Below are 13,342 nucleotides of genomic sequence, written 5' to 3'. Positions count from 1 at the left end.
AAAGTGTGATGAATTAGTTTGATTGTGATGGGCAGCTACTTGTTAATTCTTCTACATAGGTGGTTGCTAATATACAAGGGGTTGTTGTTGATAAGGTTTTTGTTGGCAAAATGTGGTGGGGATGTTGGCAATTGCCCCACGATATGAACATGTTGAGTGTCAGTGACACCATCTGTCACCATGTTTTTTTTTTTATTCCAATACCATGTTTTGTCATTACTTGGGCCTTAGTCTTGAGTGTTTTCTTTGTAAAGTTTGATGACACCATCCTTGATGAGCCCTTGTTCAACTCCCATCCCTTTTTCCTTAATGTCTTTGTATGTTTGTAAATAGTTCATAACCATGTGATGGGCAAGACTAGGATGTAGATTATTTACAAACATTTTGACAAGGTGACATTTTGGGATGGTACATGAGATCCTAGTTATGAGGGTTTTCCAACGTTGTAAGTATTCTACAAGGATTTCTCCTCCTTTTTTCTTGGTACGAACAAAGTCTACTATAGATAACTCAGTTTTGATAAGATGAGCATATTGAGCCACAAAGGCTTCAGAAAGATCAACAAAGGTTTTAATGGTACCCTTGGGGATACAATAGAAACACTCTAGGACTGGTCCTCCTAAGCTTTTTAGAAAAATATCCATAAGGAATACATCATTATAGGCCACTTCTTGGAAAAGCATATAGAATTATTTGACATGTGTGACTAGATCACTTTTCCCTCCAAATTTATCAAGCTTGGGGATCTGAAAGTGTTTAGGAAATTGTGTCATTGTGATAGTTTTGTCAAATGGATATGGGTAATCATTTTCAAATTAATTTTTTTGGAGTTTGTCCCATATTTGAGGGCCTTGAGAGCATTTTTCATTTCCTCCCATTCAAATTTTACAAGTGGGGGAGCAGATGCCCTTGGTCTAGGTGCCCTCGATTTGTGATACATAACAGATGCTAAATATTGATATGGAAAACCCTGACTGTCATATGGTGTTTGTAGAAAAATAGGTTGCAAAACTAATGGGATGGACACTAATTTTGTGTGGATAACTAAGCATATTGTTGGCATGATGATTGTAGATGAAAGGGTGGTAATGTTGGTAATGTCTAAGCCATGCTTTGGGAATATATACCTTTCCCAATATATGTTGGTTGTGGTCCTACTTGAGAAAGCAATTGATTGTGAATAGGTGCAAGATAATTAATTTGAGGTAGAGTGTTTATAGTAGGCATTTGTAGTGGAGGGGCTTTTTTGCTATTTCTTAAGGGTGGCATAGAAAAATAGTTGGTTAGGGATGGAAGATAATAGCCTTGTGAAGTGAGGGATGAAAGTGTTTAAGGTATGGACATGGATGTACTATTGAAGGGGAGGCTAGTGGTAGGCCCTCGTGCCATACCAACACACCAAGGTCCTAAAGGAAATGAGGCCAAATTATTTTGGCTAGTAACAAAGGGATTGAGTGATGTTGGGTGGGATGGAAGATGAGTTATTTGACCCTAGTAGTGGCATTCCAATAGTAAATGGACTCGATGTGTTGTGAGATGGAAGGGAAAATGCATTGTTGTTGGATGTAAAAGGAGGATTTTGTGAAGCAAGAAGATGAGTGGTGAAAGCAGATGTAGATGATACACTTGGGGTTGGTTGAGATTTAGTATGTACTAAGGGTTGAGTGAGGATGGGATGGGTTTTTTGTAGAATGGGAGAAGTCACCTGGGTTGAGGGTATATTCAGGCTTGCAGGTTTTGTCTATGGTGGTTGGTACCCATTGTTTGGTGAGGAGAAAGGATCATAAGGGCTAGATGACCCTATAGATGGTGGTTGCCACCCAAATAGGGGATGTTCAAGGTCCATAATGTCAAGAAGTGGTGGGTATCCAAACTCAAAGGCACCAACATTGTCCCTTAAGAAAATTTCCATGATGGTTTCCTTATTTCAATCTATGATGACATTAACAATGGTTGTATGGCTAGGTTGGTTCATGATAGCATCAATGTCTATGGAAGAACCTATGTCTTCAAAGAATAGTGGTGGTGGATCAAGTGGTGTGATGGAAATTGTAGGGTAGGGCTAAGCCTGAGTTGTACTACTACTATGACTAGGATCCATATCCTTCTTTTTCCATGTGTTCTTACCAAAATGTGTGGTAGGTGGCATGAAATGCTAATTTTCCTAAAGATGGAATATAAGAAGGATGATGCTAAATGTATATGATGAAATGATTTTCCTAAGTGTGACTAGGGTGGACTGGTTTCTTGATATGTGAATAAAACTAGGTACAATTGTGTTTAATGATACCTTAGGAACCCAAATGATATGGTACTAAATGAAGGAAACTGTGTTTCTCTTAAACATGATCCTAAACAATGTAGTGATGGTATTAAACCCTAAGGTAGCCAAATGTCTATTTTTAGAAGATAAAGGAGGATCAAGTGTGTAACCTAACCTTTGGCTCAAGGTGATGTGGGACACAAGTGATAGCCCTCTTGAGAAAATGCTTAGTTTCAAGGATACCTATGATGGTGTGATGGATAGAAATTTTTTTCAGGGAAACAAAGTTGTAAAGAAATGATGTTAAATTTTTCTAAGTAAGTGAGTAAATGGTGGAAGGTGTAGGTCTTAATGATGCATGTGGAGGATTCTTTGAAAACCTAAGGTTGATGCAAAAATGGGAGGAGGTAATCCTATTTTAAATGTTTGTATGGGGTAGTGGTTCCTATATGAAAGAGTAAACCTATGAGGAAATAAGTGCACAAGTGTGTGTGGAAAAAGAAAGACCTAATAAGAGTGAGTAACACTAGAGTTGTTGATAAGGCTACGGTTGAAACCTCATCAGAGAGTTAGGTTCTAAATTTTGTAATCCCACTCAGTTTGTAATGCAATGTCTATGTTGTCTTTCTCAATTTGGTCCAGCTTGGCAATCCTTGGGTTGGGGGTATGTTTTTTTTGTTTTTCTTCTATTTCCTTGTAAAGTGGTATTTGTGGAAGTTTAGCAACTGTGGGGTTTTATAGGTAGTGACTATGCTAAGTATACCTTTTTGACCTTGGGTTGGGAACACAAATCAATTGAGAAATAGATAAGTTTCTAAAACAATGGTAAGGTTGAGTGAAGTGGGAGAAACTAGACTTTAGGATTTGTTGCAAATGAACTTGCTAACAATCTTTTAGTCAAGAGTAAGGAGCATCTATTTTTTAAGACAAACAGTGTTGTTTTTGCTCAAGTAGGATAGATAACAAGGATATTTTGGACAAAGGGAAAGTTGAACCCATGAGACAAAATTTGTTGCAAATGAAAATGCTAATAACTACTTGTATATGAAAAGATGGGGTTTTTCAAAGAAAAAATGTGTTATTTTTAGCCAAGTATGATAGTTAACAAGGATATTTTGGAAATAGCAAAATTTTGGACTAAGTAAAAAAGGATTTGTAACTAGGAATTGCTTAATGGTTTGTTTCTTTGAGGGAACAAGTATAATTTTGGACAAAGGGAAAGTTGAACCCATGAGACAAAAGTTGTTGCAAATGGACTTGCTAACAACTACTTTTTGAAATAAAAAAGATGAGATTCTTCTGATGTGAGGGATTTTATGAGCAAATAGTTTTTCAAAGGACAAAGTAACTTTGAGAAAGACAAACAAATGATCTCTTTAGAGAAAGGATATGATAATAACTACATAATTGTTAATGTTTTACAAATGTTTTTCATGGGTCTTGAGCACAAATAAGACAATTCAAACACACAATTTATCCCTAAGGTCAATTTTTTTGCTTGCAATATGCTATTCAACAGCCCACAATTTGGTGTCTCCTAATTCTAGTGCAATATGTCTCTCTAATCAAAGAGGTGAGTTGATACAAGAGTTGATCAAGAAATGATACACATCAAAGAATCTTCAAGGCATGGCAAATAGAAGTTCCCCTTCTGTGAGAACAATGACCCTTGGAGATGAAACTCAAGTGGCCTTATGCCTCTACCAAGGGAGCATAATGGTGAGTAATCTTGAGGGATGTTGTTTCCCTTGCACTATGAATGAACATACCATGGATAAAATCAAGAAACTTTGACTAAGAGGGTTGTAAATGGGTCTATGGTGTCTCACCAAATAGTTGTTATGTATGTGATCCACTTAAGAATCTATTTCAAACATGTTGAAATCATGGAAAAGTATTTCCACCTCAGGCTACCCCCAGAAACACACCACTCAAGCTTGGATGATAGAGCAAGAAAGTTTACCTTTCCCCTCATTTATATACTAGCCAGACTTTTTACCATTTTGAGCTTCTCACCAAAGGGGAAGTGCTTCCTAGAGGTGGATGAACTCGCTAGAAGCACTCCTAGGTTGTTGCAGATGATCTTGCTAACAACTTTTGGTACATGTGTCACATATTTTAAGGTCTTAAGATATAGGAAATAGAGAAGACAAAGATGTGCCAAAGGGCACAATCTCATAACACACAAGACACTTGGTTCATTTCTATTTGGACACTTTTAGATGCACTATTTTATGACTTGAAGACACATTTCAAAGGTTCTTTCCAACTTAAAAACATCACCAACAAAATAAATCAAGTCAACAAAAGGGAAATGGAGCATGAAAACTTTAAAGAGGAGGGAATAAGAATAAATTTATCTTTAAGGCATTCAAGATTTGATAGATTTATTTTAAGCCCCAAAATCAAAGTGTTTACACATAATGTTCATTTGCACCTTAAATAAAGTGTTCATCACATTGGTTCAATTTTAAGCATTTCTCATTCAAGAGTGGATTATTTACTTAAGCCATTCAAGCATTTTGATAAAAAAAATGACCTAAAGACTTAGTCATTCATTCCATGAAAAAGAAAAATTTATTCAATTTTAAGCCTTGAAACACAGTTATAGTGACAAAGACCTTCAAGAAACCAGTTAGTATTCTACTTTAGAAAACACCTGACACAAAGAAATGTTAGAATTTACTGCAAGCCAGTCACAGTTGCAAACCTGCGAGTTTAGGTAGCAATCCTAGAGGCACAAGAACGTGGTCGAAGACCACAGGATTGATGTATAGGGACTAGTGAAAAGAGTAGGAAAAGCAGGTTGTGGGATAAAGTGACATAGAGCAATCCCATGAAAAGGCAATCCTAGGGATACTTGAAGGAGCATTCTCGTAGAAAAGTGTGTCAGCCAGTTTGACTAACATCAGGAAAAGTGGGTTTTTAAGGGTTGACTAATAGTATGACACATTCCTATTGGTATTTTGCTGCAATCCTACTGGCAAAGATTGACATTCCCGCAAGGATAGTGTCGGTAGGGATGTGGGGGCTATTTTTGTGACACATGGTGATGAGGGTTTGAGGTAAACAATGATCTCTCTTTTGCAAGTTAGCTTCCCTACTAGTTTATGCTTTCAATCCTTTTGTCGCGAGTTTGCATTCTCATGGTGGTAGGATTGCGAACAAGGTGAGTTTTGAAGTGCTCTAAAGAAAAAATTGATTATATGGCGGAGCATAATTTCCAATGAGAGACCTGTGTACCTACAAAAATATTAGCAAACCACTTGCACACACCCACAAGCACAAAATATCATTTTGGTTAGTTTAGCATAAAAAATACAAAAAAATGATTATAGTGACCCAAATGCGAGGTCCCACCAGGCATGCAAAAATGTATCACCTTAATCTAGTTAGTGTAAAAGGAATACTATTACTAACAAGAGCATTCACACAACTAAACAAGTTAACACTTAAGATAGGACCAAAGAAGACACCATGGAGGAAAGTAGACCAAGAATGGTAAACTCCTCAAGTGCTTCCCATGATGACAAAGCTATGTTCCTAATGAGAGGGGATGTATGCTCACATTGTGCTCAAGGTTCCAATAGGTGGGGGATTTTCACCAAGTGTGTTTATGGATGAGTGTTTCAATAATGGGGGTATGGAGGAATTTCAGCATTATGATGATATTTTGGTAGTTTTTAGGCTCTCAAAATAGCATTATAACTTTGCATAAAAAGTGGATGATATTTGTGAAGGGAGAGGGTTTCATTTATAGGCCAAGGGGTACTAAAATGGATGCTTAGTATGTAAGGATGGAAGGATGGTGAGGGAGGGTTGAGATGCACTCAAAGGGAAGCACAAGGATTGTGCTTGTTTAGAGCCAATAGGGAAGTGATACTTGTCACAAAGAGGATGAGTGTGAGAGGATAGGATAAGGGTTGGTCAAGGGAGTAATGAGGGAGGTTGAGTATGTAAGAGGGATGTAAGAGTCATTTATGGCATGTAAGAGCTATTAGTGCTCTTGGATGGGGATAGAAGAGGATAAAGGAGATATTTTGACTTTGGCTTGTGTTAGCAAGTCCTAACCCTTACTTAAATTTTTGCACATGTTTAGGAGGGGGATTAGGATTTTCTTAGAAAGAGGGTTAGGGGGGAAAGTGGCTTAGCTTTGATGGGATGGGTTGGTTACGTGGCTAAGTGAGGTTAGTATGGGTGAATGGGTTAGATTAGGAGTAAAGGTTGGTCTTAGAGATGTTTTAGGAGTTTAGATATTTTATTACATGATTTATTTAATAAAATGAGGGTATGGAATTAAATAAAATAGATTTGAGAATTTATTTAATTTAATAGAGGGAAAGGGTTTTAATTGATAAGTTGGTTTTGGGTTATCATTTGATTTTATTAATTGGACTATAGTTAATTAATTTAATTAATTAATTAGGGGATGACAATTAACTAATTAAATAATAAATATTCAATCAGTAATGTCCTAAGAGATGACTAAATATGATTACATAGTGATGTAATCAGATTTAGGTGTCTACAGTCTTAAGGGGATGAAATTAGGACTTGTAACGAATTATATTGAAATTTCTGTTTCATTTATCTTGTCAAGTTCAAATTGCATGATTTGTAACTAATTATAGACATTAGGAACTTATATATATGTAACTAATTTTATAATATATTTTTTAAGTGGAAAAAATTAGAACATTGGACTTAAGGGGATGAAATTAGGACATGTAGATTAAAGGGATGGACTTTGCATTTACTCTTTAGGAATCATGTAACTAATTAGGATATATATGTAACTTTAATTACCTGATACTTGTTCATATTAGGACATAAATTACATGTTATATATTTAAATTTATCTAAAGTACTTGTCCAAATTCTAGGACAAAAATGAAATTATTAAACATGTACATATTTAACTTGAATTAAATCAAACACATGTTTGACAACAAACACCATCATACACATGTACACATGTACTCGTAAATTATAAATTCTAGATCGAATGTTGAATTTAATCATATCTAAATATCACTTGCATAGAAAAAAATTAACTATATATGTATACATCAACTTCATCAAATATATACTAGAACATTACCCAACATAATCTAACATGTAAAGAAATATCTAGAATGTATATATGTATACCAATCATCAGACATGTATGTTGTAACACACCACCAAGGGATCCAAAAGAAATAACCTAAAGTTTTACTAAGTTTACCAAACATTTTTTTTAATTTTTAAACAAGAAAGATAAAAAACATACACATAAAACACATAGTAGCAGAAGTAATAACATACAATAACCTAAAAGCATACATAATAGGTTACATTCCTTAAAGATCCCATGACATTGAATCACATTTAAATTTTATTAATACTAAGTCTAACAACTACCACATCTATATGAAAGAATAATTAATAAGTCCAATGTCCATTTAAACAACATACATTTGTTCCAAATGCCTCTTGGCAATGAAATTTGGAATGCCCAATCATCCACTATACATGTCATAGGGTATGAAAGACTAAAAGAATATACATTTATACATAAAGAATTCCATCATCCTCCTTAGATCCATGATACAAAGTACAATAACATAAATGAAACCATCCATCAAAAAAGATATAAACATCCATCATAAGATATAATCATCCATCATAATGATACAAAGATAGAATGAAAGGAAATATAGACAAGGACACTCTAGCCAAGGCATCAATGGATGAATCTCAATGGTAAGAGTAGAAAGCACTACCACCTGACCATGTGGAACATAAATGACCTACTCCCACTATGTTAAGTAGATAGTCTCAAGTCCCAAATATGATAACAAACCAAATATCAAAAGTACACTTTAAGCCCAAGAAACCCTAAAAGAAATCTAACTCACAGGTTCTAAGAAAGATTGACATCTAATGCCAGAGGCACACAAAGACACATAGGAAATCTACTATGTAAGTGGCAAGTTTCATCGCACAAATCATGCTAGAATTACCTCAGTAGTCTCTCAGGACCTCGACCCCCTAGTGATCCCTATGTAGCCACTAGTATCCTCTCATATTGACAAGGCATACTACGGATGTAAGGTCACAACCAAGCATTCTCTCTACTCCCATCCTAGTCTATACAACACTCAAGGCATGGCTGAGAACATACAAAGACTCTTATTAGGTTCATTTTATTCCCATTTAGTGTAGTGTTTTCACTTATTAAACAACTTACAATGGGTTACCCTAGGAACCACTTAGGGCCCCAGCCCCCATTGGAAGCCACTTCCTGACATTACATGTAGATTATCTACCCTAGGCTCATGAAATCAAAAATCAAAGAATCATATAAAATCACCTTAGTCCTTTACAAGTGACTGGAAAGCATCAAAAGATAATTCACAATAATCACATCAGTTCTCTACAAGTAACTGGAAAGCATCCCAAAAATAATAATCAAAGACTCAAAATGGTTAAGTCAAATATGTCATAACATGACATCACAAAATCAATTAATTCCAAACACCTCAGTGTCACACAAGAAACAATGGAAATCAATAACAATAAATAGATCAACACACAACATAGAGCATAGCAGACACATTACCATAGTTGGGTATAAAAGATTGAGATCAATACATCATCCTGAAATCACAAACATAGAACTCCCGAGCCTCTGGTAACATCCTAAGACTTGTCAAAGCTAGGTCAACCCAATCCCAAAATATAGACAACACATAGAAAACAAAGTATAGGTTTCATAGTTTGGTTTGATTTGAAAACATGTAGTTGAGTTAAATAGTAAGGTTTCTATTTTTGTTTCAATGTTTATTTCAAGTATCTATGATTACAATTTAACCCTTATAATTTAACTCATTCCCTTTTTAGAACCTGTAGATGCTCAAAAATAGTTTCCATCTATGGTTTCATCAGTTCTTCATACTAATTTATCCCATTTTATCATTCTACAAACTTTGATCTTTTGGCCAAAATCGATCATATTTCATCATTTGTATCCTTTTTCACATCAATTTCATATCAACTCAAAACCATTTCATATTAACTCAAAATCACCCCAAATCAACTTGGAATCACTCAGAATCAATCCTAATCAACCCAGAACATATCAAACATCCCAAGTCAATCATCATTTATCTAATCCTAGGTATTGTTGTGGCTTTCAGTTCCTTGGAAACCTATCAACCTATCAATCTTATCAATCTGACCTTAGTATTGTCTTAGCTCTCAGTGCTAGGTCAAACTATCATTCATATCATCCAATCTTTGACATTGTTGAGGCTCTCAATGTCAGATCATGGAATTATCAACCATTTTAATAATATTGACAGTGTCTGTCGATGTTATTATGATCAAACCTTTTCAATCAATTTCGATCCTGTAGCATTTACAATGTCGATTAAATGTTACATATCAATCAATTCATGTCATGTGTCCTTGGCATAGTATCAATTTCAATCAATCAATCTGACCATGGCTTTGGTCTACTTGTCATCATCTTATTCGATCTATATTATCATCACATTTTCATCAAAGGGTACTATCACATTTATTTAATCAATTTTGGCCAATCATCTACTAATTTTCCCTATAGGATTAAATCACCCATAATTTAATCCTATTATTCTTTCTAATTATTCTTCCTAATTATCATCCTCAATTAATTAATTATATTAATTAATTGATTCATCATCCTCAAACCATGGAAATTCACAATTTCCTAAGTCACATTTTCCATCATTATTTCCAATTTTTTACTAATTCTTATTTTGTGGAATAAAAGGATTTTTTATTTAAATATTCCATAGAATATTGACACCATCATGACACTTGGATATGACACCTCGTGGATTCTCCTTTGACACTTGGCTAAGATATGACATAATCAAATATTCTTATTCCCTTACGCATGTCCATATTTGGCTTATTTGTCATAGATTCTTGGCTTTAAGTGGGCTTGAGGTGTCTTATGGCACGTCATAGATTCTCTTCTACATTTAGTCAAGTTTGACTTCCATGCATCATAGAATCTTACATTTGGCATCTTTTTTCATATACATCATGGATTCTCAAAGGAATCTCTTTCCAAATTGCATATCTAAGGGTGACAAATCCAATGCTCTCATCCTCCATGCCAATTATAAAATGAGCACTCTTTCTCTCATTTCCAGTCCTTAGGTCCTAATTCTTGAGCATTTTTCAAGTCCTTAGATTTTCTCATCTTTTTCACTCTTGCTCTCATATTCAAATCACAACTTCTAGTATTATCATAGCATTATCATTATCATAGGCTTTTGCTTCAATTTTGTGTGCATTATAGGCAAGTTGGAGCTACAATCATCTGGAGAAGAAAGAAGGACATGGGATCTACAAACGAAAGAGGGAGTTTCTATTGCTTTCTTTATTAGTTTATCTTTCATGGTAGACTAGTGGATGCCAATGTATAATTATTGAGTTTTTGATTTTCTCATAGTATGTTATGCATTTAACCCATTTTTTAGGCACTACATTTGGTGAACCTGACGTGAATAGAAATATCTAACTTGGATTTTCTTGTTTTGTGCTTGTAGGTGCAAGAAAGGAGCTCACTTGGAAGGGTATAAAGTCTATCTACACTTCCATATCACACCTAGATTAATTAAGGGGTCTAGTAACATGCTTGTATGCTCTTGTTTCATGCTTTTTGTTAGCTTTTTGTCCTAGGGTGCACTTTTCTTTGTCAAGGCGCACTTGGGACCCCTAGGAGCAATTTTAGGAGCATAAAAGTCACCAAACCACCTTTCTACTATTTATAACTTCCCACCTACATCTAGAACTTACCAACTACATCATTGACATAGTCTACACTATTTGGGTGCACTTGGGAGTATAGGTTTCAAAATTTGTAGTTTCTAGGTCTTATTCAGACACCATTTCCCCACAGTTTGCACCTGACCTCCTAACTGTGTCCTAAAACTACCAATTGCACCAAACTAGGCCTCAACTACATCATGGACATAGTTAGCATTGTCTAGGCACACTTATGGGTGTTCTGAGCCATTTTGGCCTTCTAGGGTGCAATCTGCTCTGTCAGAGCACACTTGGTTCACAAAAAACACACACATCTATCAAAATCTGCATGTAAGGTTTCCATTTGCTTCTAGAAAATAGATTAGATGATTTTGTGTTACTAATGGTCTACTTGTAGCATGTTTTGATCATTAGATGAAGAAATGATCATGAAAAACTACTAATGTTTGTTTGCAGGATGTTTTCAAAGACCATTGTGTGGATTTCCTAGATTAGATAACACTTTGTTTGGTGCTTAAAATGGAATGTTTCTTTTCTACCTAGTGTGTCTATAGTGTTTGAATCCCTAGGAGTTACATTGGATGTATCCTCTCCCCTCGCCATTCGTGGATCTTGGGTGTAAGAGAAATCTATGTAACTTATATAAGAGGCTTCCCTTGGACCAAGATACTTGATATTGGGTATGCCAGGGGATGACCTCAGAGTGGTAATAGGCCAAAAGCCAAGTCAAAATTCTAGCCACTATATAAAATTTGATTATGGTGAAAGTTGTGTTGGCAATATTGTTGCACGATAGCTCTCCTCCAGTACCCTTATGGTGTGTCAAACCCCAGTTCTCAAGGTTGGGAGACCTTTTGGGAAACTTTATCATTCACTTGCCAAACGAAATGCCCTTACTAAAAATCATGTTTTAGTGGCCAAAATCCTTTCTATCCACTAGCTCAAGGGGTCACCCATGCCTTTTAAGACATCCTACATTCTCACAGTCCTTAGTAGAGGCAACAGTCCCTTGGGAAGTCAGGTCCCTTGGGAAGCGGATCTTGGTAGAGTTGAGAAGTAAGTGTGCTATAAGGGGGAGACTGTGGTTCCAATATCCTAGGTTGTCTACTCTAGATAATCATGGCTAAACTTTGGTTCAAGTAGGAATTCAATGGATAAAGTCCTAAAAGCCTAGCTTGTGGTGTGCTTGTTCACTTTTAACAATAGCTATTCTTGTCTTAATGTGTCGTGTGTGTGTGTGAAACATTAATCAAGATAATAGCCAACATTCAAATTTAAACCTTGAACCTTTTCAAAACATTACACATTTTCAAAATAATATAACCTTTGTCACATCTTTGCAAACTTTGCTCAAACACATTCAAACCTTAGAAAGCATGGAAACTTGTGATCTTAAATGTGCTTGGCAAAACATAGATTTCATTCTTTCATAAACTCCACTTGTATTTACCCTAGTTTGGGCCTCATTATTGCATCATATTGATTTCATATTTCACCTTTTAGTCCTCATTTAGTATCCATTACCTTTCATATTGCATCCATTTGGGTTTAGTTTGCCTCCCTTTTTTTTTGCACTCCAATCTTAAAATCTGCACTTTGCATCCACCACCTTGCATCTTTGCATACCTAACCATCATCTTGCACACTTTAACCCTCATTATAGGTGTCCTAAACATAATTTTTAGCATTCATTCTGGTCTTAACACTTTCCCCTACTATTTACCTCTCTATGACATCAATCTGGAAAACATAGCTCCTAAAATTGCCTTAGTTTCAGCCCAATTTACCAACTGTGCCCTGAAACAACCAACTCTATCTAAATTGGCCCCAACTACATCATGGATGTATTTGGTACTATTTGAGTGCACTTTGTGGTTTGAGGACCAAGTTTTGGATTCCATATTACATTTTAAGGCTTTTACAATGTCCTTAGGTACCTGGTTAGTTCCCCTTGCATTAGCTTGCCCAGATTTGCATCCTGCATCTCCTAGTCTTCATTGCCTTCACTCAGGACCTCATTCCTTAGGTCATAACCTATATTTTTCATATCCCATCCCATCCTAACATCAACCCCAACATCTTAGCTTGCTGGCATATCAACTTGGTAACCATACCCTTCAGAATCAACAATCATTCTCCCTAGCTTACCAACAATGCCCAAACTTGCCCCAACTACATCATAGGAATATTTGGTAATTTTTGGGCACACTTGGAACTATCAAGGTGCACTTGGGCACCTACATGACAATTTTGGGCCTCCAAACTACACTTTGG

Source organism: Cupressus sempervirens, chromosome 10 (genome assembly GCF_028749045.1).
Source record: "Cupressus sempervirens isolate cs-2001-9-10 chromosome 10, ASM2874904v1, whole genome shotgun sequence".
In the NCBI taxonomy this organism is placed as follows: Eukaryota; Viridiplantae; Streptophyta; class Pinopsida; order Cupressales; family Cupressaceae; genus Cupressus; species Cupressus sempervirens.
Note: the sequence above shows the minus strand (reverse complement) of the source record.